The sequence below is a fragment of the Monodelphis domestica genome, chromosome 5 (assembly GCF_027887165.1).
Source record: "Monodelphis domestica isolate mMonDom1 chromosome 5, mMonDom1.pri, whole genome shotgun sequence".
Classification (NCBI taxonomy): domain Eukaryota; kingdom Metazoa; phylum Chordata; class Mammalia; order Didelphimorphia; family Didelphidae; genus Monodelphis; species Monodelphis domestica.
Genome location: NC_077231.1, coordinates 266,364,048 through 266,387,698, shown reverse-complemented (window position 1 = coordinate 266,387,698; position 23,651 = coordinate 266,364,048). Strand labels below are relative to the sequence as shown.

The following is a 23,651-nucleotide window of genomic DNA, read 5'->3' as shown; positions in this document are numbered from 1 at the left end:
GTACCAAACCTGATTTACATATCATTGGGAAATCTTTTTTTTTTAATTGAACACAATGACTTTATTTAAATATTTATTTAGAAATTTTTATTTAGTCAATTTAGAACATTATTCCTTGGTTACCAGAATCATATTCTTTCCCTCCCTCCCTTCTCCCCCAACCCCTTCCCATAGCTGACATGCAACTGGGTTTTACATGCGTCCTTGATCAGAATCTATTTCCATATTGTTGATGTTTGCACTAGGATGATCATTTAGAATCTACATCTCCCATAATGTCCCCCTCAACCCATGAAATTAAGCAGTTGTTTTTCTTCTCTGTTTCTACTCCCACAGTTCTTCCTCTGGATGTGGATAGTGTTCTTTGTCATGAGTCCCACAGAATTGTCCTGGATCATTGCATTGCTGCTAATAGAGAAGTCCATTACATTTGATTGTGCCACAGTGTATCTGTCTCTATGTACAACGTTCTCCTAGTTGTGCTCCTTTTGCTCTTCATCAATTCATGAAGGTCATTCCAGTTTACATGGAATCCCTCCAGTTCATTGCTCCTTTGAGAACAATAGCATTCCATCACCAACATATACCCCAGTTTGTTCAGCAATTCCCTAATCAAAGGGCATCCCCTCATTTTCCAATTTTTTGTCCACCAGAAAGAGTGTAGCTATAAATGTTTTTGTACAAATCCTTTTCCTTATTATCTCCTTGAGCTATAAACCCAGCAATGCTATGACTGAATCTTTTAGCTCTTTTAGCTCCCTTTGGGCATAGTTACAAATTGCCCTCCAGAATGTTTGTATCAATTTTCAACTTCACCAGCAGTGCATTAATGTCCCAACTTTACCACATCCCCTCCAACATTCATTATTTTCCTTTACTGTCATGTTAGCCAATCTGCTAGGTGTGAGGTGATACCTCAGAGTTATTTTGATTTGCATCTCTCTGATTGTAAGAGATTTATAACACTTTCATGTGCTTATTAATAGTTTTGATTTCTTTATCTGAAAATTGCCTATTCACACCCCTTGCCCATTTATCAATTAGAGAACGGCTTGACTTTTTGTTCAATTGATTTAGCTCTTTATAAATTTGAGTAAGTAGACCTTTATCAGAGGTTTTTGTTATGAAGATTTTTTTCCATGTGTTGCTTCCCTTCTAATTTTGGTTGCATTGGTTTTGTTTGTACAAAAAATGTTTTAATTTAATGTAATCAAAATTATTGATTTTACATTTTGTGATTTTTTTCTAGCTCTTGCTTGGTTTTAAAGTATTTCCTTTCCCAAAGATCTGACATGTATACTATTCAGGTTTGACCTAATTTACTTATAGTGTCCTTCTTTATGTTCAAGTCATTCACCCATTCTGAGTTTATCTTGGTGTAGAGTGTGAAATGTTGATCCAAACCTAATCTCTCCCACACTGTCTTCCATTTTTCCCTGCAGTTTTTATCAAAAAGTGGATTTTTGTCCTGAAAGCTGGGATCTTTGGGCTTATCATAGACTGTCTTGCTAAGGTCACTTACCCCAAGTCTATTCCACTGATCCTCCTTTCTGTCTCTTAGCCAGTACCATGTTGTTTTGATGACCACTGCTTTATAGTATAGTTTGAGATCTGGGACTGCAAGGCCACCTTCATTCACATTTTTTTCATGATTTCCCTGGATATCCTTGATCTTTTGTTCTTCCCAAAGAACTTTGTTATGTTTTTTTCTAATTCAGTAAAAAAAAAAGTTCAATGGGTATGGTACTAAATAAGTAAATCAATTTGGGTAGGATTGTCATTTTTATTATGTTAACTCATCTTACCCATGACCATTCAATGTTTTTCCAATTGTTTAGATCTAGTTTTAATTGTGTGGAGAGTGTTTTGTAGTTGTGCTCATATAGTTCCTGTGTTTGTTTCAGCAGATAGATTCCTAAGTATTTTATATTGTGTAGAATGTTTTAAATGGAATTTCTCTTTCTAATTCTTGCTGCTGAGATGTATCAGGGATATATAGAAATGCTGATGACTTATGTGAGTTTATTTTGTATCCTGCAACTTTCCTAAATTTGTTGATTATTTCTACTAGCTTTTTAGTTGATTCTCTAGGATTCAGTAAGTAGACCATCATATCATGGAAATCTTTAATAAAATAAAATGTTAAAATATAATACAACATAAGTAATTCTAGTATTTGTTTTTCTAAGTCAATATGTAAGTCTAAGTCAATATGAAGATAGAGGGTCCATTTCCTTTTGATTTTGACAGTCAAACTCTAGACCTGACCTCTTTACTCTATGTCTCTGTCTTACAGACTCAAGAACAGTCAACTGTATTATTGACATAACATAAGGACATTTTGGACTTTCCATCTTTCTCTCTACTGCACTTTTAGGATATATAGGCATCCCTATCTGCCTTAAAACTGAATTTTCTTTTATTCTCTTCCTTATTTTATTTTACTGTAATTCTTAATTAGTATGTGTTTTATTAGAGGAGTGGTTAGGTCTTTTCTATTGGGTACAATCACTGGCACCTAATAAATGCTTTCATTTTTTTCCATTTGGAATTATTCATTCAGTCAGTCATATAGATCAAGGTTTCAAGTCACCAGTAATGCAGATATAAAGGGTTGAGAAGTAAAGGAGAAAAGATCTAGCAGGACAGGGAAAGAGTTTCAGGAATTTGGATGGGGAGTGATTGCTGAACAGAGCAGAGATACACAAGCCCCAAATGAGTCTATGTTCTCAAGGAATTGCATTTTCTCAGTCTTAGGAGTGAAATAAGGCATGCTATTCCAGATTGCAGACTATTCCTAAGTGTCTACAGCTAAAGTAAAATAGATGTGGTGGGAAATTATCCCACAGACATGATAGAAAGGGGGTCTCTTTGCTCACTCTTTCCCATGATGATCCAAATGTATTTATCAGGAGTGGTCAAGAGCTTAGGGAGCAAAATTGTTCTGGCTGGAGCTTAGGTGTTTGACTCATTGACTACGTGAACCTGGTTCATGGTGGGGAGCTACACTAGGAGGAGAGACAGTAGTTTAATACAAAAGGCTTGAAATTGGAAGCTATTAGAAGAAACCTGGTGTCAAATGTTTGCATTTGTTCTTATTAGCTCTTTGAATGCAACAAAGTGACTTTACGTTTATGAGCTTGCAAATTCTTACCATGTAGGGGAAATACTAATACTTGTGCTGCCTATCTCACTTGTGCTGCAGTTGTGAGGAAAACCCTTTAAAGCTAGGTATATATAAGGATGTGTCCATGCATTAGCAGAATTGTAGCTATTCAGATGCATTAGCAGAATTGTAGCTATTCAGATGCCTTTCTAGGACACTAACATCTCAGACTGTTGACATTACTTCCTGTTCTCCTAATACAAAACAGTCTTGAATATTTCACTGATTCTTGGATGGTAGATCATGGTAAGCATCTCAGTCAAAAGAGATTCAGATAGTTAAATCATCTTAAAGTGTTCCTCAGTTAACATCCTTATTGACTATCTTCCAACTATAGCTACATAAATCTTTTCTTAGATATTAAATGACCAATTACTGTATTATTTCTTTCCAAGGTTGAACTCAATCTACGACAGGATCAGCTTTAGTCAACCTAGAGGACAGCAGACTTTGTAGAGTCAAGAGTTAGCATCTGATTTGTGCTTCACCAATCTGAAGAATCAGAAAGCAGCAGCTTTTGATACCACATCAGAGGCCATGTCTATTAACAGTACAGCTGAGATGAGACAAGAATGACTGACCTGAACTTTACAGGCCGGGGTAAGTGAGAAAACCCTTGCTATCCTGAGGAAAAATTCTCCCTTCCCATGATTCTGAGTAAGGGGGAAGATAGATGCCCTTAATTGTCTCTGAGCAGGAAAAGCAAACATGCCTATGGCATTGCGAGGTACTCAGTTGTTAGTACCCACTTTTGACCCCCAAAAGTTTCTTCCCATTCCATTGTCATTATATAATCTAGTATTATATAATTATAATAATAACAACTACCATTTATTTCTGTGCTATTAGGTAGAAAAATATTAGTTGGGAGCCACAGAACCTAGAATAATGAAATGGACCCATGTAGCCATTGTCATGGCACACCAGCTAGGGAAATAACAGAACAATGAGTCCTCCTCAACTCCCAAACCTGTTGTTACTGCTCTCTGTATCAACTGAGATGGTTAACAAGGAGAAATAGGCATAAAAATAGGGAGAGATTCACAAGCTGAACCTTCATTGGTAGAGGAACCACACATATGCACAAACATTCACATGAACGTATATAAACACGCAGAGGAGTATGCTTTAAGAGAGGGATCTACTATTACATTTGTGTCATGCTAACTAAGCATTTGAGTAGACTGTGCTCAGTACAGATGGAATATGAACTAGACAATTAAGACTTACAAAACTGTTTATGTACCCAGAAGGCTTGAATATTAAACTCCCAAACAATTGCACTGTACTGAGATCTCTCTGTCTCTCTATTTTTCTGTCTCTGTCTCTCTGTCTGTTTCTTTATCTCTGTCTTTCTCTGCCTCTGTCTCTGCCCCCCAAATCCCCCTTCTCTCCTTTTTCTATCTTTCCCTCCCCTTCCCCCTTTTCTCTCTTTTTCTAATGTATATATACATTTTATATATGCTGTTTAGTCATTTTATTTGTATCCAACTATGTTCCTATTTGGGATTTCTTGGCAAAGATACAGATCATTTTATAGATGAGGAAACTGAGACAAACAGGACTGTGTCTAAGGCCAGATTTGAACTCAGGTTTTCCTGACTCCAGATCCAATATTCTATTTACTAAACTACCTATATATCTTCTCTTCTCTTCCCTACTTCATTACCTCTCTCCCTGTCTCTCTAAACATGCACACACATGCACAAAGCTTGTGTATACATATATGACTCACAGAAGACCAATTTATGAGAGAGAAAAGTTCTAATGGACAAAACTATCACATCTATGTCGACTATCCTGAAATGATTATCATAAGACTTTTCAACCCAGACTTTTAGTTATACAAAAGATCCAACACTAGGAAAGGGGTCTAAATTTGGTGATGTCAGATAATTACATTCATATTACACTAACAATTCTGAGTGCTGACAGAAGAAGAATGTTATATTTTTGGTGTATTAGCACAGGAGTGAAGATCAAAGCAAGTACCATGGGAAGAGAAGAAAAAGGAGTCTTAGAAGTGGTAGTTTTAATACAATAACCATAAACCAAATACAAAAATGACCCTCCTGTCCCATAAACATAAGGAATATGCATGCTTGTTTGTTCATTTTTTGTCTTTGCCAGTAGTGTTAAAGATTTTCTCTGAACTGAAACATCTTCATTCCTTGCTAGATCCACCATGAATAAAGAAATCCTTATATTATTTGATTGGTAAGAGATAGAAATCAAATCTATTTCACAGAGATTTTCTCAATTGTAATGATTAGTCAGTATTTTAAAGATGTTTCAAGAGGAAGTTATTAGGTTTTTGCTGACTTCAAAGTAGAAGGTAAGTCTAAGAAAATGTATTTCTCCCACAATCTTACAACTCAGAAGGGAATTCATTTTCCCCACTGAAAGTACAGAACATGAAATTTAATTACTGAGAAAGAGTATAAAAACAAAAAATTCCTTTGTCTTTTCCCTTTGAAAATAATTTTTAGCTTCACACTGGAGAAAGTACACTATTAGAAAACTTTTCTTGGTGTGTTACACTTTTATGTTTTAATATTTCATCAACTTTGAAAATGTTCTCCTGTACACTTTCCTTTTTATGTTTAGTGATTATTAGGGAAAGTTTATATTTTCTTAACAATATATGATGACTGTAATGTTTTGGCATTTCTATTGATGTTTTAAAGTTTTTAAAATATTCAATGTTTTTATTCATTTGAAATTGAAAATCATAGTGTAACTTTTTCCAGAGAAATTGATTAACACTTCCTTTGTGTGTTTCTATTCTTCTCATCCTCCACCAAAACTGAGTTAACTTTTTCCTCATGTATTAACTTCTGGAATTCAGTAATAAGTAATTTTTTTCTATCATAAGCACCCTGTAATCAAATGTACAATAGATAAATAAACGTTAGTGAAAAAGAATTATGGTAACTCCTTATTTATCTATCACCATGAGGGAATAAAGAATTCAGGAGAAGCAAAATTTGAGTAAACTTGAAATTAATGCCTTTTTTCATTTAACCTTTAAAAAATAACTGTTTTGGAGGGAAAGGTAAACTCTCTGTTTACTCACATATAAAAATTTTTTATATAAACAAAAATATAAAATTAGTTTATTCATATATAAATTAGATTCAGTTAATTTTAGGGATGCTTTTGTCCTAGTCTATATTCCTGTAAAATATTCCTACAATCTATTCCCCTACTTAATAAATAAAATATGAAGATCATAATTTAATCTAGGATAATTTAGCTTCCTCACATACAATGGCTATTATATAGGGTCATGACTTCAGAAGCTATTGAAATGTGGAATTCTGGGTGTTCATACAGAAAGAGTCCCCATACTGTCTTGATTTTCCACGTTTTACTTTTGTTTTCCTTTCTTGTCAGCTACTTTTTCATGTAAGCATTATATCTTTATCCCAGGCAGATTAGAATTTTATTAGCAGCAACCTGATTAACCATAATAGATGAATCACTCACCTTATTATTTCTATAAAAATGCTACGTCCATAGACTCCTTTCTTAGTGATGACACTTTGTCAATGGAATAAAGTATATGGGCTTTTTGTCAACTACTCCCTTGATTCTCAGGGGCTGTTCTAAATTTATACTTACTGGCATTCTAAAAAACTGAGGCTGCCACAAGTTTGATGAAGACTTAAGTAGTAAAATTGCTGTACTTAGACCCTGTCCTCTATGAAGATAAAAAAATCACTATTCAGTGAAAGCTGATAGATGCATCTACAGCACATATGATGCAAAATAAGCACATGGCTATTACTTGAATAGATGATAAAAACTTGTTGACAGATAAGAATTACTGAATTTTATCAAATGAATTGATGTTCCCTCTACTGTTGATTGTATGTTTGTGGAATTCCCTATATCAGTGAGATCTCAATTCGTGTCCCCCTAACCCTGTCATTTGATGAATTCTTTCCTCACTGGTAGATAGAAATACTTTATTAAAGTTTTGTGTTAAATATTTTGTACTTGAAATTTTTTACATTAAACAAATCACTTCATCAACTATTATAGGATTAACTAGACTAGATGCTATCCAAAATCCCTTTCAGAGATACAATTCCATTATTATGTGCAAATTAGATATTTTTTATGAAAAATAACCTGATATTAGTACCCAATAAAGATAGTTCAATAGAATTATGAGCATTAGTCTTAATAGAGCCACAACCAGTTTATATGTTAAACCCAACTCATGTGTCATAGAAGACACAGTTCTACACATGGTATCTATCTCCATTTCCTCCCCATATATCTCTGGTCATATAATATTTTAAATTGTATGCTTTTTTTTCTCTCAACATTCCAAGATAGGATGCACAGTGGACAGATTACTTTAGAATGACTAGAGAGTTAGCTGTTCTTTGAATGTTTGATAGAATTCACTGGTGAATCCATCAGGCCCTGGGGATTTTTTCTTAGGAAGTTCTTTGATGGACTGTTGGGTTTCTGTTTCTGATATGGGATTATTTAAGAAATCTATTTCTTCTTCTGTTAGTCTAGGCAATGTATATTTTTGTAAATATTCATCCATATCACCTAGGTTGGTATATTTATTGCCATATAGTTGGGCAAAGTAGTTTTTAATGATTGCCTTAATTTCCTCTTCATTGGAGGTGAGATCCCCCTTTTCATCCTTGATGCTGTTAATTTGCCTTTCTTATTTTCTTTTTTTAATTAGATTGACCAGTACTTTGTCTATTTTGTCTGTTTTTTCAAAGTACCAGCTTCTAGTCTTGTTTATTAGCTCAATAGTTCTATCACTTTCAATTTTATTAATTTCTCCCTTAATTTTTAGGATCTCCAGTTTGGTTTTCTTCTGGGGGTTTTTAATTTGTTCGTTCTCAAGTTTTTTGATTTGCATTTCCAATTCTTTGATCTCTGTCCTCTCTAATTTGTTAATATATGCACTCAGGGATATACATTTTCCTCTAAGTACTGCCTTGGCTGCATCCCATAAGGTTTGAAAGGATGTCTCGCCATTGTCATTTTCCTCAACAAAATTATAAATTGTTTCTATGATTTCTTCTCTAACTAACTGATTTTGGAGTATCATATTATTTAATTTCCAATTAATTTTTGATTTGGCTTTCCATGTACCCTTACAGAAAAATATTTTTATTGCCTTATGATCTGAAAAGGCTGCATTTATTATTTCTGCTTTTCTGCATTTGAGTGCCATGTTTCTGTGACCTAGTGTATTATCTATTTTTGTGAATGTGCCATGTGCTGCTGAGAAGAAGGTGTATTCCTTTTTGTCCCTATATATTTTTCTCCATATGTCTATTAACTCTAATTTTTCTAAGATTTCATTCACCTCTTTTACCTCTTTCTTGTTTATTTTTTGGTTTAATTTATCTAAATTTGATAGTGGTTGGTTCAAGTCTTCCACTAATATGGTTTTACTGTCTATTTCCTCCTTCAATTCTCCTACTTTCTCCATTAAAAATTTGGATGCTATACCATTTGGTGCATACATTTTTGATTGGTGATATTTCCTCATTGTCTATACTCCCTTTTAACAGAATATATTTACCTTCCCTATCCCTTTTGATCAGTTCTATTTTTGCTTTGGCTTTGTCAGATATCATGATTGCAACTCCTGCCTTCTTTCTATAGGTTGAGGCCCAAAAGGTCTTACTCCAACCTTTAAATCTAACCTTTTGAGTATCGACACACCTCATATGTGTTTCCTGAAGACAACAAATGGTAGGGTGTGGGGTTCTAATCCAATCTGCTATTTGTCTACGTTTTATGGCTGAGTTAATCCCATTCACATTCACTTGTGGGTTCGCTGGCATTTTGATATCTTCCCCTAGTTCTGACCTTTTTTCTTTAGCTATATCCTTTTGAACCAGTGATTTACTTTGAGTCAGTCCCCCTAGTCCCCTCCCTTGAGATGCTTCCCTTTCTAGCCCCTCCCTTTTTATGCTCCCTTCCCCTCCCCCCTCTCCTTCCCTCCCTTTTTATATTCCCTCCTCCCTCCCCCACCTTAATTTTCCTTTCTTTCTTGCCCTGTTGGATAAGATAGAATTCAGGATCCCACTGGATCTAGATGTTCTTCCCTCTCAGATTTGATTTCACTGAGAGTAAGGTTTAAGTAATTCCACTTCACGCTCTCTTCCTCTCCTTCTCATTTAAGAGTTCTTCCCCTCCCCTTCCCATGTGTATCTTTATATGGGAAAGATCATTCTATTAAATCCCCTCCTTTTTCTTGAAGTAAATCTTAGTATTATTGACATTTCCCCCCTCCCTTTTCCTTTCTTTGCCCCCACTTTCACCAAATCTTCTTAATGCCCTAATCTTTCCCTATGCATGTTTCTTCTAATTACTCTTATGATGCATACAATTTTTGAGAGTTACACAAAACATTTTCCCAACATATTAATATATATAATTTGATGTAAATGTAGTCCTTATAGAAGAGAGTTTGACTTAAAGAAAAAGATGAGATTAATCTCCTTCTCCCTTTCTTTCATATTTACCTTTTCATGTTTCTCTTGCTTTCTGTGCCTGGATATCAAATTTTCCACTAAGTTCTGGTCTTTTCTTAGCAAATGCTTGGAAATCTTCTATTTTGTTGAATGCCCATACTTTCCCCTGGAAGTATATAGTCAGTTTTGCTGGGTAGTTGATTCTTGGTTGGAGACCCAGCTCTCTTGCCTTTCTAAATATCGTGTTCCATGCTTTGCGGTCTTTTAGTGTGTTAGCCACTAAGTCCTGTGTGATCCTTATGGGAGCCCCCATATATCTGAAGCTCCTCTTCTTGGCTTCTTGTAGGATTTTCTCCTTTTTTTGGAAGCTCTTGAATTTGGCAATTACATTCCTGGGGGTTGTCTTTTGGGGATTTAGTATAGAGGGTGTTCTATGAACCCTTTCTATTTCTATTTTGCCCCCTTGCTCCAGAACGTGTGGGCAATTTTCTTTTATAATCTCCTGTAGAATAATATCGAGTTTATTGTTTATCTCTGGTTTTTCTGGGAGACCAATAATTCAAGGTTGTCTCTTCTTCCTCTGTTTTCCAAGTTTGTGACCTTTTCAGTGAGATATTTTATGTTTTCTTCTAATTCATTAATTTTTTGGCTTTGCTTTATTGATTCTTGCTGTTTTATGATCTCACTTTCTTCAAATTGCTTAATTCTGGTCTTTAGGGACTGGTTTTGCTTTTCATCTTTGTCTGCCCTTCTATTGGATGCTTCCCACTCTTTCTCCAATTGTGCAGTCTTATCTATCAGACTGCTGATCTCTTTCTCACATTTTTCTTTCCAGAAGGTTTCCATCTTTTGGGTAAGCTCCAGTTTGAGATCTTCCAGAGCTTGTTGATAGTTTCCTTTTTTGGGAGGCATGTTCTGATTTTTTTTGGATTTCATCCTCATTCTCTTCTTTTCCTTGGGTACTCCCACCATAAAGGTTTTCAATAGCCACCCTTTTCCCTTTCTTCCCGGAGGCTTGATTTTGGGCCATGTGAGCCATCCCTTTGGTGGTTTTATTCCACTTTCTTTTTTGGTCTGGGGTCTGGATGATGTGGGCAGGTTTTCTGTGAATTTAGTTTGCCTCAGACTACTTCTTTCCAGCCTCTGAGGTTTCTTAAAGTGCTGGGCCCCTGATCACAGCCAAACTGCCCAGGTGCTCAGCTCCTCCCAGATAATCAGGGCTTGGTCTATCCCTGGTGTTTAGCTCTGCCCAGATACTCAGCTCAACCACTCCAAGTATAGCTCCACAGCCCCCATGCTCAGCGCAGGATTCTCCCATGAAAGAGCCCTGATATGTTGATTCCTGGCAGCCCCCAGATCCCAAGGACCCTGGAGTGCCCCCTCCCAGACAAAGACTTTCCCCACTCACTCGCTGTCCCAGTGAGCACTCCGGTAGCTCACTCTGGTTTGGTGGGGGAGGTGGGGGGGGAAGGGCAGCTCAGTTCACCTTTCTGTGCAAGCTTTTCCTCCTTATTATAGTGTGGAAATGTTCAAACCCCATGTACCTTCGCCTCTTTGGGATACTGGGGAGTCCTGTTCCTCCAAAGGTGATTTTTATGATCCTTTGATGTAGTCTATTTCATTTGGTGCCGGGGAGAGGAAGCGTGTGGCGTCTAGATTGCAGCCATGGTACTAATTCCAAAGCCAGGCAGGCCAAAAACAGAGAAAGAAAATTATAGACCAATCTCCCTAATGAATATAGATGCAAAAATCTTAAATAGAATACTAGCAAAAAGACTCCAGCAAGTGATCAGAAGGGTCATCCACCATGATCAAGTAGGATTCATACCAGGGATGCAGGGTTGGTTCAATATTAGGAAAACCATCCACATAATTGACCACATCAACAAGCAAACCAACAAAAATCACATGATTATTTCAATAGATGCAGAAAAAGCCTTTGATAAAATACAACACACATTCCTATTAAAAACTCTGGAAAGCACAGGAATAGAAGGGCTGTTCCTAAAAATAATAAACAGTATATATCTAAAACCATCAACTAATATCATCCGCAATGGGGATAAACTAAATCCATTCCCATTAAGATGAGGAATGAAACAAGGATGCCCATTATCACCTTTATTATTTGACTTTGTATTAGAAACACTAGCAGTAGCAATTAGAGAAGAAAAAGAAATTGAAGGCATTAAAATAGGCTAGGAGTAGACCAAATTATCGCTCTTTGCAGATGACATGATGGTCTACTTAAGAATCCTAGAGATTCAACCAAAAAGCTAATTGAAATAATCAACAACTTTAGCAAAGTTGCAGGATACAAAATAAACCCACATAAGTCATCAGTATTTCTATATAATTCCAACCACAGCTCAGCAGCAAGAACTAGCAAGAGAAATCCCATTCAAAATTACCTTAGACAAAATAAAATACCTAGGAATCTATCTCCCAAGACAAACACAGGAACTATATGAACACAACTACAAAACACTCTCCCCACAACTAAAACTAGACTTGAACAATTGGAAAAACATTAACTGCTCATGGGTAGGATGAGCCAATATAATAAAAATGACCATCCTACCCAAACTTATCTATCTATTTAGTGCCATACCCATGGAACTTCCAAAAAATTTATTTTACTGATTTAGAAAAAAACATAACAAAGTTCATTTGGAAGAACAAAAGATCAAGGATATCCAAGGAAATAATGAAAAAAAAAATACAAAGTAAGGGGATCTTGCAGTCCCAGATTGCAGACTATATTATAAAGCAGCAGTCATCAAAACAATGTGGTACTGGCTAAGAGACAGAAAGGAGTATCGGTGGAATAGACTGGGGGTAAGTGACCTCAGCAAGACAGTATATGACAAACCCAAAGATCCCAGCTTTTGGGACAGAAATCCACTATTTCATGCTGGGAAAATTGGAGGACAGTGTGGGAAAGATTAGGTTTAGATCAACACCTCACACCCTACACCAAGATAAACTCAGAATGGGTGAATGACTTGAACATAAAGAAGGAAACTATAAGAAAATTAGGCGAACACAGAATAGTACACATGTCAGACCTTCGGGAAGGGAAAGACTTCAAAACCGAGCAAGACTTAGAGTTACAAAATGCAAAATAAATAATCTGGAATACATCAAATTAAAAAGTTTTTGTACAAACAAAACCAATGTAACTAAAATTAGATGGGAAGCAACAAATTGGGAAACAATCTACATAAAAACCTCTGACAAAGATTTAATTACTCAAATTTACAAAGACCTAAATCAATTGTACAAAAAATCAAGCCATTCTCCAATCGATAAATGGGCAAGGGACATGAACAGGCAGTTCTCAGCCAAAGAAATCAAAACTATTAATAAGCACATGAAAAAGTGTTCTACATCTCTTATAATCAGAGAGATGCAAATCAAAACAACTCTGAGGTATCACCTCATACCTAGCAGATTGGCTAACATGACAGCTATGGAAAGTATGGAATGCTAGAGGGGATGTGGCAAAGTGGGGACATTAATTCATTGCTGGTGGAGTTGTGAATTGATCCAACCATTCTGGAGGGCAATTTGGAACTATGCCCAAAGGGTGATAAAAGACTGTCTGCCCTTTCATCCAGCTATAGCATTGCTGGGTTTGTACCCCAAGAAGATAATAAGAAAAAAGACTTGTACAAGAATATTCATAGCTGCGCTCTTTGTGGTGGCCAAAAATTGGAAAACGAGGGGATGCCCTTCAATTGGGGAATGGCTGAACACATTGTGGTATATGTTGGTGATGGAATACTATTGTGCTAAAAGGAATAATAAAGTGGAGGAATTCCACGGAGACTGGAACAACCTCCAAGACGTGATGCAGAGCGAAAGAAGCAGAACCAGAAAATCATTATACACAGAGACTGATACACTGTGGTACAATCGAAGGTAGTGGACTTCTCCATTAGTGTCAATGCAATGTCCCTGAACAATCTTTAGGGATCTAAAAAATACTATCCACAAGCAGAGGTTAAACTGTGGGAGTAAAAACGAGGAGGAAAAGCAACTGCCTGACTACAGGGGTGGAGGTGATAGGACTGAGGAGAGACTCTAAATGAACACTCTAATGCAAATACCAACAAGATGGAAATGGGTTAGAAACAGGAACACATGTGATAACCAGTGGAATCTTTTGTGTCGGCTATGGGAGAGGGAAGGGTGGGGGGGGTGGCGGTGAGGAAAAGAAAATGATCTTTGTTTCCAGTGAATAACGTTTGGAAATGACCAAATAAAATAATGTTAAAAAAAAGAATGACTAGAGAAGTGAGTACTAACCTTAGAATCAGGAAAACTAGATTTTAAATAGTCCCAAATATTTACTACCTCTGTGATTCTGATCAAATGACTTAATACCTTTGAAGCTTCAGTTTCCTTGGCTATAAAATGGCAGAAATGAAAGCTCCTTACTGTACAGGGTACAGAAGCTCAATGAGATAGCTGGTGCAAGTACTTGAAAAAACTCAGAGCTCTGTGCAACTTTCCCCTTCCTGAATCTTCTCTGCTAATCATTAACATCAATTATCTCCATTTTACAGATTAGGAAATTAAAGAAACTCATTGAATGTAATTGGCTTCCCAGAGTTCATAGAGCACCTGACTTTAAGTCCAGTGCTATTTTCACTACATTATACAGTAGTAGAGAAAATAAGAACAGAAGAAAGGGGTGGAAGATTTGTGTCATTGTTCAATATTAGGAAAGTGAGTGAACCTGGGCACTTGAATGTGGCACAGAAGAAACTGGATTTAATAATTTGGTATTGGGTATTTATCATAGTGCTCGAGAAGGAGAGAATAGTTAAAATCACATCCATATGGGAAGAATCCCAGATAGGACCAGTATTTTCTCAGCTGAGACAAAATGTATGTATTTCTCTGCTCGAACAAGTCTTAGAAACACTGACAGTAGAGGGATGTTGTATAAATACTTGGAATAACTAGGGGGCACACTAGAGAATGTGTCAGGCTTGGAATTAGGAAAATTTATCTGTGAGTTAAGATCTGGCCTCAGATTTTAAGAATCCAGCACTATTTATCTGAAGATCAAGCAAGAAAAAAGTTGCAGAATACATGCTGTGATATAGAGATCTTTATTATCAGAAGTTGAGTTTTTTATTTATTTTGGAGTTTGGAGATGAAGCTATTGATAATTGCTAACTTACATCTCAAATATTTCCTCCCTAACCCCCCTGTCAAAAAACAGCTACTCAAATAAAGTAAATATGAGAGTTATCAGGCAGCTTGCAAAAGGAAAAAAAAATCCCATCCTTTGAATTTCTGTTAGAAAAATTGGTTTCTATAAAGTTAGAGCCAAAACTAGGGTGGTGTAACCACATCATATTCTAAGGGTACTACTGTCAGTTTTAAATCTTTAGCATCAAAAAATAACCAAAATTAACTCTCTTTTAGAAAGAATAATACAAAGAAATTCTGACCAAATAGGATATTGTAGTTCATACCATAGTCTTCCCCTACCCTCAATGAAGCAGTGTGGTATAACAAATGAGCACTAACTCTCAAGTCAAAAGTCTTGGGTTCAAATATGACTTCTGACCTTTATTTCCTGGGTGCCCTTGGCAAGTCACTTAACTCCCTGATGTTCAGTTTCCTTGTTTGTGCAAAAAGAAGGTTGGAAGGGATGGGCTCTGTGCTTCTTGATCTATAAACATATAATCTTAGCAGGGATCTCATACTGGGGACTTAGTTTTTGTCTTATTAGTAGGGGTGATATCTGCCATAAATCTTGCCCAACTGAGAGCCCCATTTCATTCTATTTCCTGTGGACATGGTTTTTAGTGTTTGTCTGAGCTCAGAAATTACAAATTATACTTTGGTTTAAAACAAAAAATTCTCTATTTTTCAGTAAGTTGATTTTATCAATTATATTGAGAACAGGGACACATTTAGCTATTCAGACAACATGTAAAATGTCAGAGGCAAGACATAAATGGTTATTTCAATTTGCTTCTTTGCATAATATAATGGGAACCTTTGCCCTTATTATGATTATTCTAGTCAAAGCCATTTAAAGTAGCATCTTATTTGGAGGATGATGACTTTAATTTGCCATTTTCATTTCTCTTCCTTTCCTCAAGAAAAATCCTGGTGCAAACTATCCAACTATTTAGCCTACTGCAGTCAAAATATTTGGAAAATATTTTTTCAGTGCCTGGACTAAGCCAATGGTGTTTTTCCTTTGCTCCAGGGAAAGTGGCTACCATGCGTGATGTATGCTGATTAATCAGACTTTGTAGAGGATAACAGCTCCAGGGAAAAGCAACACTTAGTAAAAAAAAAAACTAAAATGGAAAACTAACGTCCTCTAAATATATTACAGTATAAGCTAGAAAATGTGCTAAAATGGGGGTATTTAAAATATATTTACTTTACCTAAAATGATTCAGGAAAATCATGTTATTTTAATCTACATAACATGAGAGAACACTTGAAAGCTTTACAAAGTAGCATCATTGACTGGGAGCTAAATGGGACTATTAAGGCCAAGTAATCAAGTTGTCTCATTTTAGGTATGGGGAAACAGGTCCAGGGGACTGTCTAAGGTTACTCAATTTTTTGCACAGTAGAAGCTGAAGTCCTCAGCTTCCAAATCCAGCACTATGTTTCTACATTATGCTGCCATGATATATTGTATGTATTGCATATAACTTAGTATTCAAGCTTTTGTAGAAATCAGTTTGGTGTGAATTTATCACTTCTGTTGTTCCCAAGTACCTTTTGAATGTTCAAGGAATTCTAGGATGTTCAATGAAGGCTAGCATCTCTAATGGGAGAGCCTTTTCAGGGCTGTTTCTCTACCTTTGGTCCACCTATCACAGAACTTTCTCATGTGACTCCAAGAAACTATAGCATTGACAACAGCCATAGCCTTATAAAACCATGGCAGATGGTCTAAACCAGGTTGAAGGTAGCTGATAGGTCTCAAACCAATCAGTGATTTAGGGACATATCTACCCCAGCATGTGAAGACTTCTTGAGCAAAATGGGGAGATGAGAACAATTTGTTCCAATCATGAAAATAACTGAGGCAGTCACCATGAAGCTCTTAGAATTTGGTTGGATAAAGAAGATGCCAAGAATATACACTGTTTTCAGTCATGGCTAGTTATTCTGACTTTTGTCTTGCTATTGGACTTTGATAAACCTAGAAGAGGGAATGAAGCTGCCAACTCTGTGACCTCTGCCTCACTTAAATTCAATTCATGTGCAAGTCAATAAATCATCCTGTGATGTCATTCGTCCTCTTCCAAATGAAGAACAAACAACATGGACAAAAAGCCAAGGTTGGACATTATTTTAAAATAAAACCAGAGCTTTGTGGCTGGATGGGATCTTAGAAGTAAAACCTCCATTTTACAGATGAGGAAACTGAGGCTAAGAGAAAGTAAGTGAAATTCCAAGATCATGTAATCAGTGTTAGAGCAGGTGTGTATATGTTTTTCATGCTTTAAACTGAAATATTATATTATGGGCTCAATGAGTACAGTATGATAGAGCCTGGCACTCGAAAACAACAGAGACTAAACATATTGCTTATCATATATATATATATATATGTATATATATATATATGTATATATATGTCATATATATTATATATCTTATATTCTCTCTAGAGCTTATCAAGGTAAATTATAGGCATATTATAGAAATTCACCAATTATATGTGCATGTATGTCCATATACATACCTTTGTCACAAAACAAACCTTTCCTTACTGAATGATTACTAGCAGTCCACCAAGTTCTGAGAGAAGGGGAAAGAGGCAGAAGGCAGGGGGAGAGGCACGAAGAGAAAAGGAGAGGGACAAAAGAGAGAATGAAAGGGAGGAAGAAAGGGAGAAAGGGAGGAGGTAGGTAGGAAAAAGAAGTGAAGAAGAGGGAGAGGGAGAGAGATAGTAGGAGAGAGGGAGATAAAGGGTGGGGGAGAGGAGGGAGGGATTGAGGGGAAAAGACAGGAAGGAGAAAGAGAATGAGGGAGGAGGTGGGAGGAGTGAGTGAGAAGGAAAAAGGAGGGGAGGGGAGAGACAGAGACTGAGAGAGGCACTAAAAGGACAAAAATATACCCAAGACACAGTAACTCATGATGCTGGCAGCACAGACTATCAAGTCTTCCAAAAAAATGATAGTAGTATATGAACTCTAAATGAGCAGAATTTTTTCTTTTAAGAGGCTCATGCAATAATTTTAAATTGAATTGAACCATTGGTACTAGATTGGAAAAGAGCCCAAAAGATATGAATGGGCACAAATGTCTATCACAATTATACTTTTTACCCTAGAAAATATTAAATATAATTCCTGGAATGATGAAGTGCTGAGAATATAGTTTAAAAATTCTAGGTATGGTTCAATGAACCAACAGATCATTGAGAAGCCTGTTTTTCACATTAGTGTAAATCTTATTCCCCATTATACCTTTTTCCCCTAAGAATCACTGACAAATACAAAAATTGAATGAATTAAATTTCATCCCTTTCCCTATTTCCTTTTACTCACTTGTGGAGAAGCTTATAAGCAATGAAATGGTCAAAAGAGGGACAGCAGGAAATATTATCAAAGAGTCAGATAATCAAGCTGATATTAAATGCAATAATCATTTTCACTGTAGTGTTAAATCATATTTCTTTCTCATTATTAATAGAAAGCATGTCTTTGACAGGGTTTATCTTAGAGTATAAAGATATCAAAGAGTCCTGACTCATGACTAATCTCATAATGCTGAGTTTGTTAAACAAACTTTGTGAAGGCAAATTCTAAACATTTAAAGCCCCAATACATTTACTTAGGAGCGTATGGGGTGCTCAGGGAGGGGTAGTATCTCTGGTATGGAGGGCTTGTCGTGCCCTCCTAGGGCAGCTCTCCAGCCTCTGACCCTCACCTGACACCCAGCTCTCACTTGTGGCTCCCAGTAGCTGCTAGCATGCAGCAGCGGCCACACCCCAGGCAATGGCTTCAACAGGCTGGCTAAACCTTGTGAGGGTAGCCATCAGGTTGTTGTCCACCCCTGGTGAACCAGGGCTTTGCTCACCCAGCATGTGAAGACTGCTTCGGCAGAACAGGAGGAAGAAACTAATAAGAAGGTTCAATGGCTGAGATGGCGATGCAGCAAAGCACTGTGGAGTGCTCAGGATGTGTTGGAGCACAAAGGACAACACGGCCATCCAATGCAGCTGAGGAAGTCTCCAGGTGTAACGACTTTTCATGCCACTGGACCCAGGTTTCCAACGCCGAGAGAGTGGGACTGTCTCTGTGCATCGGCTTTTCCACTTAACTCTCCTTCACGCACAAGTATCTTTGTGCACACTCATCTATCCTAACCCCGTCCACCCTCTTCAAGACCTTCGGTGATGGGGGAATGACGACACAAGAGGTGGAGGTGACCACTGGCAGTTGTAGTCACGATCCTGCACGTAGGCGGCCCACGGACCAGTGGTTGCTCGGCCCTGTGGGCAGCAGGGACGTTCGGCAGCATCCTGGGCGACTGAGCAGCCCTCTCTAGGACAGCACTGCTCACCCTAATCAAGGGAGGGGACTAGAAAAGTTGTCCCAAACATTGCCTGCCCTACAAACACCCGGTCAGCACAGCGTGGCTGGCGGCTCATCCCTTTAAGCTGTCGAAATCAAAAGAAACAAAACACAAAGAAACTCCTATTAGGAGCATGGAACATCAGGGCATTACTTGACAGAGAGAATACCCCAAGACCTGAGAGAAGAACAGCTCTAATCGGTAAAGAACTGGCACAATATAACATCGACATCGCAGCCCTAAGTGAAACATGCTTACCAGAAGAGGGATCACTCAGTGAACCCACCACTGGATACACCTTCTTCTGGAAAGGTAGAGCCTCAAATGAAGACAGAATCCATGGTGTTGGCCTGGCTTTCAAGACCAGTTTGCTCAAACAGCTGCCAGACTTGCCTGTGGGCATCAGCAAGAGGCTCATGAAGATCTGTTTACCTCTCAGCAAAGTCCGGTATGCCACAATCATCAGCGCATATGCCCCAACACTGACCAGCACAGAGGAGACCATCGAGTAGTTCTACTCTGGCCTGAGTGCAGTCCTTCACTCAGTGCCCACAAATGACAAGCTGATACTACTGGGAGAGTTCAATGCCCGCGTTGGCCAGGACCATGAAAGATGGAAAGGAGTTCTAGGCAAACATGGCATGGGCAAAATGAACAACAACAGACTATTGCTACTCAGCAAATGCTCAGAGTTCGAACTCACCATCATGAATACCATGTTCAGAATGGTGAACAAATATAAAACAATGTGGATGCACCCACGATCAAAACAGTGGCATGTCATTGACTACATCATTGTATGCCAGCGAGACATCCAGGATATAAAGATCACCAGAGCCATGAGAGGAGCTGAATGCTGGACAGACCACTGATTGGTTAGAGCGACTCTTCAAATGTGCATTGCTCCTCGCCATCAAAACGCGCCCAGACAGTTCGCACATTTTACAACGTGAGTTGTCTTAGAGATCCATCTTATTTGCAAACATTCCAGACCCACCTGGACGACAAGCTGTCTGCCAAGGGGACCACTCACTGGAAGCTCAACCAAGAAATGGAACCAGTTCAGAGACGCAGTGAAGGAAACATCAAAGACAGTCCTAGGCCCCAAACAATGCAACCACCAGAACTGGTTCAATGAGAACAACACTGCTATTGCAGACCTATTGAGCAAAAAGAACAAAGCCTTTATGGAGTGGCAAAATAACCCAAACTCTGCTCCTAAAAAGGACAGATTCAAGTCTCTCCAAGCCACGGAGCAGCATGATATCAGGAAGATGCAAGACCAATGGTGGGAAAAAAAGGCAGAAGAAATCCCGCATTTTGCTGATATGAAAAACTACAAACAATTTTTCAGTGCCCTCGAGACTGTCTATGGGCCATTAAAACCTACCACCACTCCCTTGCTATCCTCTGATGGTGACACTCTCATAAAAGATTAAAAAGGCGTCAGCAACAGGTGGAAAGAACACTTCAGTCATCGTAGCCCTATACAAGAACAACGGCTCACGAGCAGCCTGTGACAACTACAGAGGCATCTCACTACTCTCCACTGCTGGAAAGATCCTTGCCCGTGTTATACTCAACAGACTCCTGTCATCTGTTTCAGAGCAGAACCTGCCTGAATCACAATGTGGCTTCCGACCAGATCGCAGTACCATCAACATGGTCTTCACGGTGAGGCAAATGCAGGAAAAATGCCTTGAGCAGAACTTGAGTCTGTAACTTGTCTTCATAGACCTGACAAAGGTGTTCGACACAGTGAACAGGGACTCATTGTGGGTGATCCTCAGCAAGCTTGATTGCCCAGCAAAATTCGTCAAACTGATCCAGCTCTTTCATGTCGAAATGACAGGGGGAGTCCTATCTAGTGGAGAGATTTCCGATAGCTTCAACATCTCCAATGGCATGAAACAAGGCTGTGTCCTCGCTCCGGTACTATTCAACCTATACTTCACCCAAAAGTCATTCTTAGTCACCGAGAGACTACCACTACATTTACTTAAATAGTCCTAGATGTTTGAATCTTACCACATATCCACCATTGGAATTTGCACAAAGAACACAGGGATAAAAATAAGGAAGTTTTCTTCATGGTCACTACCATTGTAGAACAAACAAACAAGAAGAGTTGTGGGAGGAGTATTAGATTTCATTTAGAAAACTCATTTTGTGGTGGGATTGTGGAGCCAAGATGGCAGAGTAGAGGCACAGAAGCCCAAATCTCTTTGAAAATTCCCTCCAATGAATCTAAAATTAAAATTTCAAATCAGATATTAGAGTGGAAGAAATAAAAAAGGAATGGGGTGAGTAATTTTTCTGCAAAAAATAACTTAGAAGGTAGAGAGAATTGGTCCATTTCACTGGAGAGTTCAGAGAGTTTAGGCAAGGCCTCACCAAGTAGCCTAGCACAGGCCAAAAGCAAGCCCTCTACCTCCCCCACTGCTTGAGATTATGAACCTGGGGCTAGGCCAGCAGTGAGATCCTGAGACCTTGGCTAAGTCAATAGCAGAACACCCCACTCCTACTCTTCAAAGTTCTGAGCCCCAGAACAAACCCTCAGATTCTAGATGAGGTTCTGAGACCCAAAGCAAGGTAATACTCCATTCACCTGGCCAATGCAAGTTTGTAGTGAGGTCCCAAGTCCTGGCACAAGCCAGTGGGTGAAATCTGAAGCACCAACACTGACACCTGGCTGTGCAAGTCAACAACAGGTCCATAGGGAACCTGAATCAACAATGACAGGTGACTTCCAGAGCTCTCAGGCCAAAGGCCATCATACTACTTTGGAAGATCTGAAGCTTATATACAGACAGAACTAGATATGAAGACAACAGCAAGAAAATTCTGAAGTTTAAGAAAGTTCTCCATCTAACCTGGGAATAGAGACTACCTTTAAGAAAAAATAGAAAGCAAGAAAAAGGATGGAAATTTTTTTTAAATGGAAGGGCAAGACAAACTCAGAAGGGGACACTGAGATCAAAGCAGCTACAGCTATATGCAAAACTTCAAAGAAAAATGGGAATTGGTCTAGGACTCTAAAAAAACTCAAAAAGGATTTGAAAAATCAAATAAAAGAGGCAAGAAAAAAGAATAAATAACATTTTAAAGTTTATTTATTTAATTTATTTTAGAATATTTTTCCATAGTTACATGAATTATGTTCTGTTCTTCCGTTTCCCCCACCCCCTCCCAGAGCCAATGAGCAATTCCACTAGGTTTTATATGTGTCATTGATCAAGACCTATTTCCATATTCTTAATATTTGTACTAGGGCAATCATTTAGAGTTGACATCCCAAATCATATCACCATCAACCCATGTGATGAAGTAGTTGTTTTTCTTCTGTGTTTCTATTACCACAGTTCTTTTGTCTGGATATGTAAAGCATTCTTTCTCATAAGTCCCTCAGAATTGTCCTGGATCATTGCATTGCTGCTAGTAATTTGTTCAACCATTCCCCAGAGGGCATCCCCTTGTTTTATAGTATTTTGCCAACACAAAGAGGGTAGCTATAAATATATTTGTACAAATCTTTTTCCTTATGATCTATTTGGCGTATAAACATAGCAGTGCTATGAATGGATCAAAGGTCTGTCAGTCTTTTAGCGCCCTTTGAGCATAGTTACAAATTGCCTTCCAGAACAGTTAGATCAATTTACAACTCCACCAGAATTAAATTGATGTCCCAATTTTGCCGTATCACCTCCAATATTTATTACTTTCCTTTCCTGTCATGTTAGCCAATCTGCAAGTTGTGAGGTGGTACCTCAGAGTTGTTTTTATTTGCATCTCTCTGATTTTAAGAGATTTAGAACACTTTTTCATGTGCTTATTAAGAGTTTTGATTTTTTTAACTGTCCCTTGCCCATTTATCAATTGGAAAATGGCTTTTTTTTTGTACAATTGATGTAGCTCTTTATAAATTTGAGTAATTAGACTTTTGTCAGAGGTTTTTGTAGAAAGGATTTTCCCCATTTTTTTCCCTTCTAGTAAAAAATATCTTTAAAAAGAAAAATTGATCAAATAGAAAAGGAGGCCAAAAATTCACTGAAGAGAAAAATTACTTAAGAAGCAGAATTGGCCAAATGGGAAAGGAGGTTCAAAAATTCACTGAAGAAAATAATTCATTAAATTATAATTGAACAAGTAGCAACTAATGACTTCACAAAGAAAAATCAAAAGTGAAAAATAGAAGAAAATATGAATTCTCTCATTGGAAAAAAACCAACAGACCTGGAAAAATAGATTAAGGAGAAATAATTTAAGAATTATTAAACTACTTCAAAGACATTTTCTGTCCCCCAAAAAAGCCTAGATTCCTATTATAAGAAATTATTAATTTCTCTAATATTAGAAATTAAAAGAATCCATTGATCACATAATGATAGAAATCCTCAAATAAAAATTCCAGGTATATTACAGTCAAATTGCAGAACTCT

The 23,651-nt window shown here is 37.6% G+C and overlaps 1 long non-coding RNA gene across 1 annotated transcript in view; it reads left to right on the top strand.

The window, feature by feature from the left end:
- The window catches only part of LOC130454645 (uncharacterized), a 77,291-nt gene that overhangs the window by 32,546 nt on the left and 21,094 nt on the right, over positions 1-23,651 (top strand). The window contains exon 2 of the long non-coding RNA XR_008912433.1: positions 3,562-3,766. This is a non-coding gene — a long non-coding RNA (uncharacterized LOC130454645). The remainder of the gene's footprint in view (positions 1-3,561; positions 3,767-23,651) is intronic.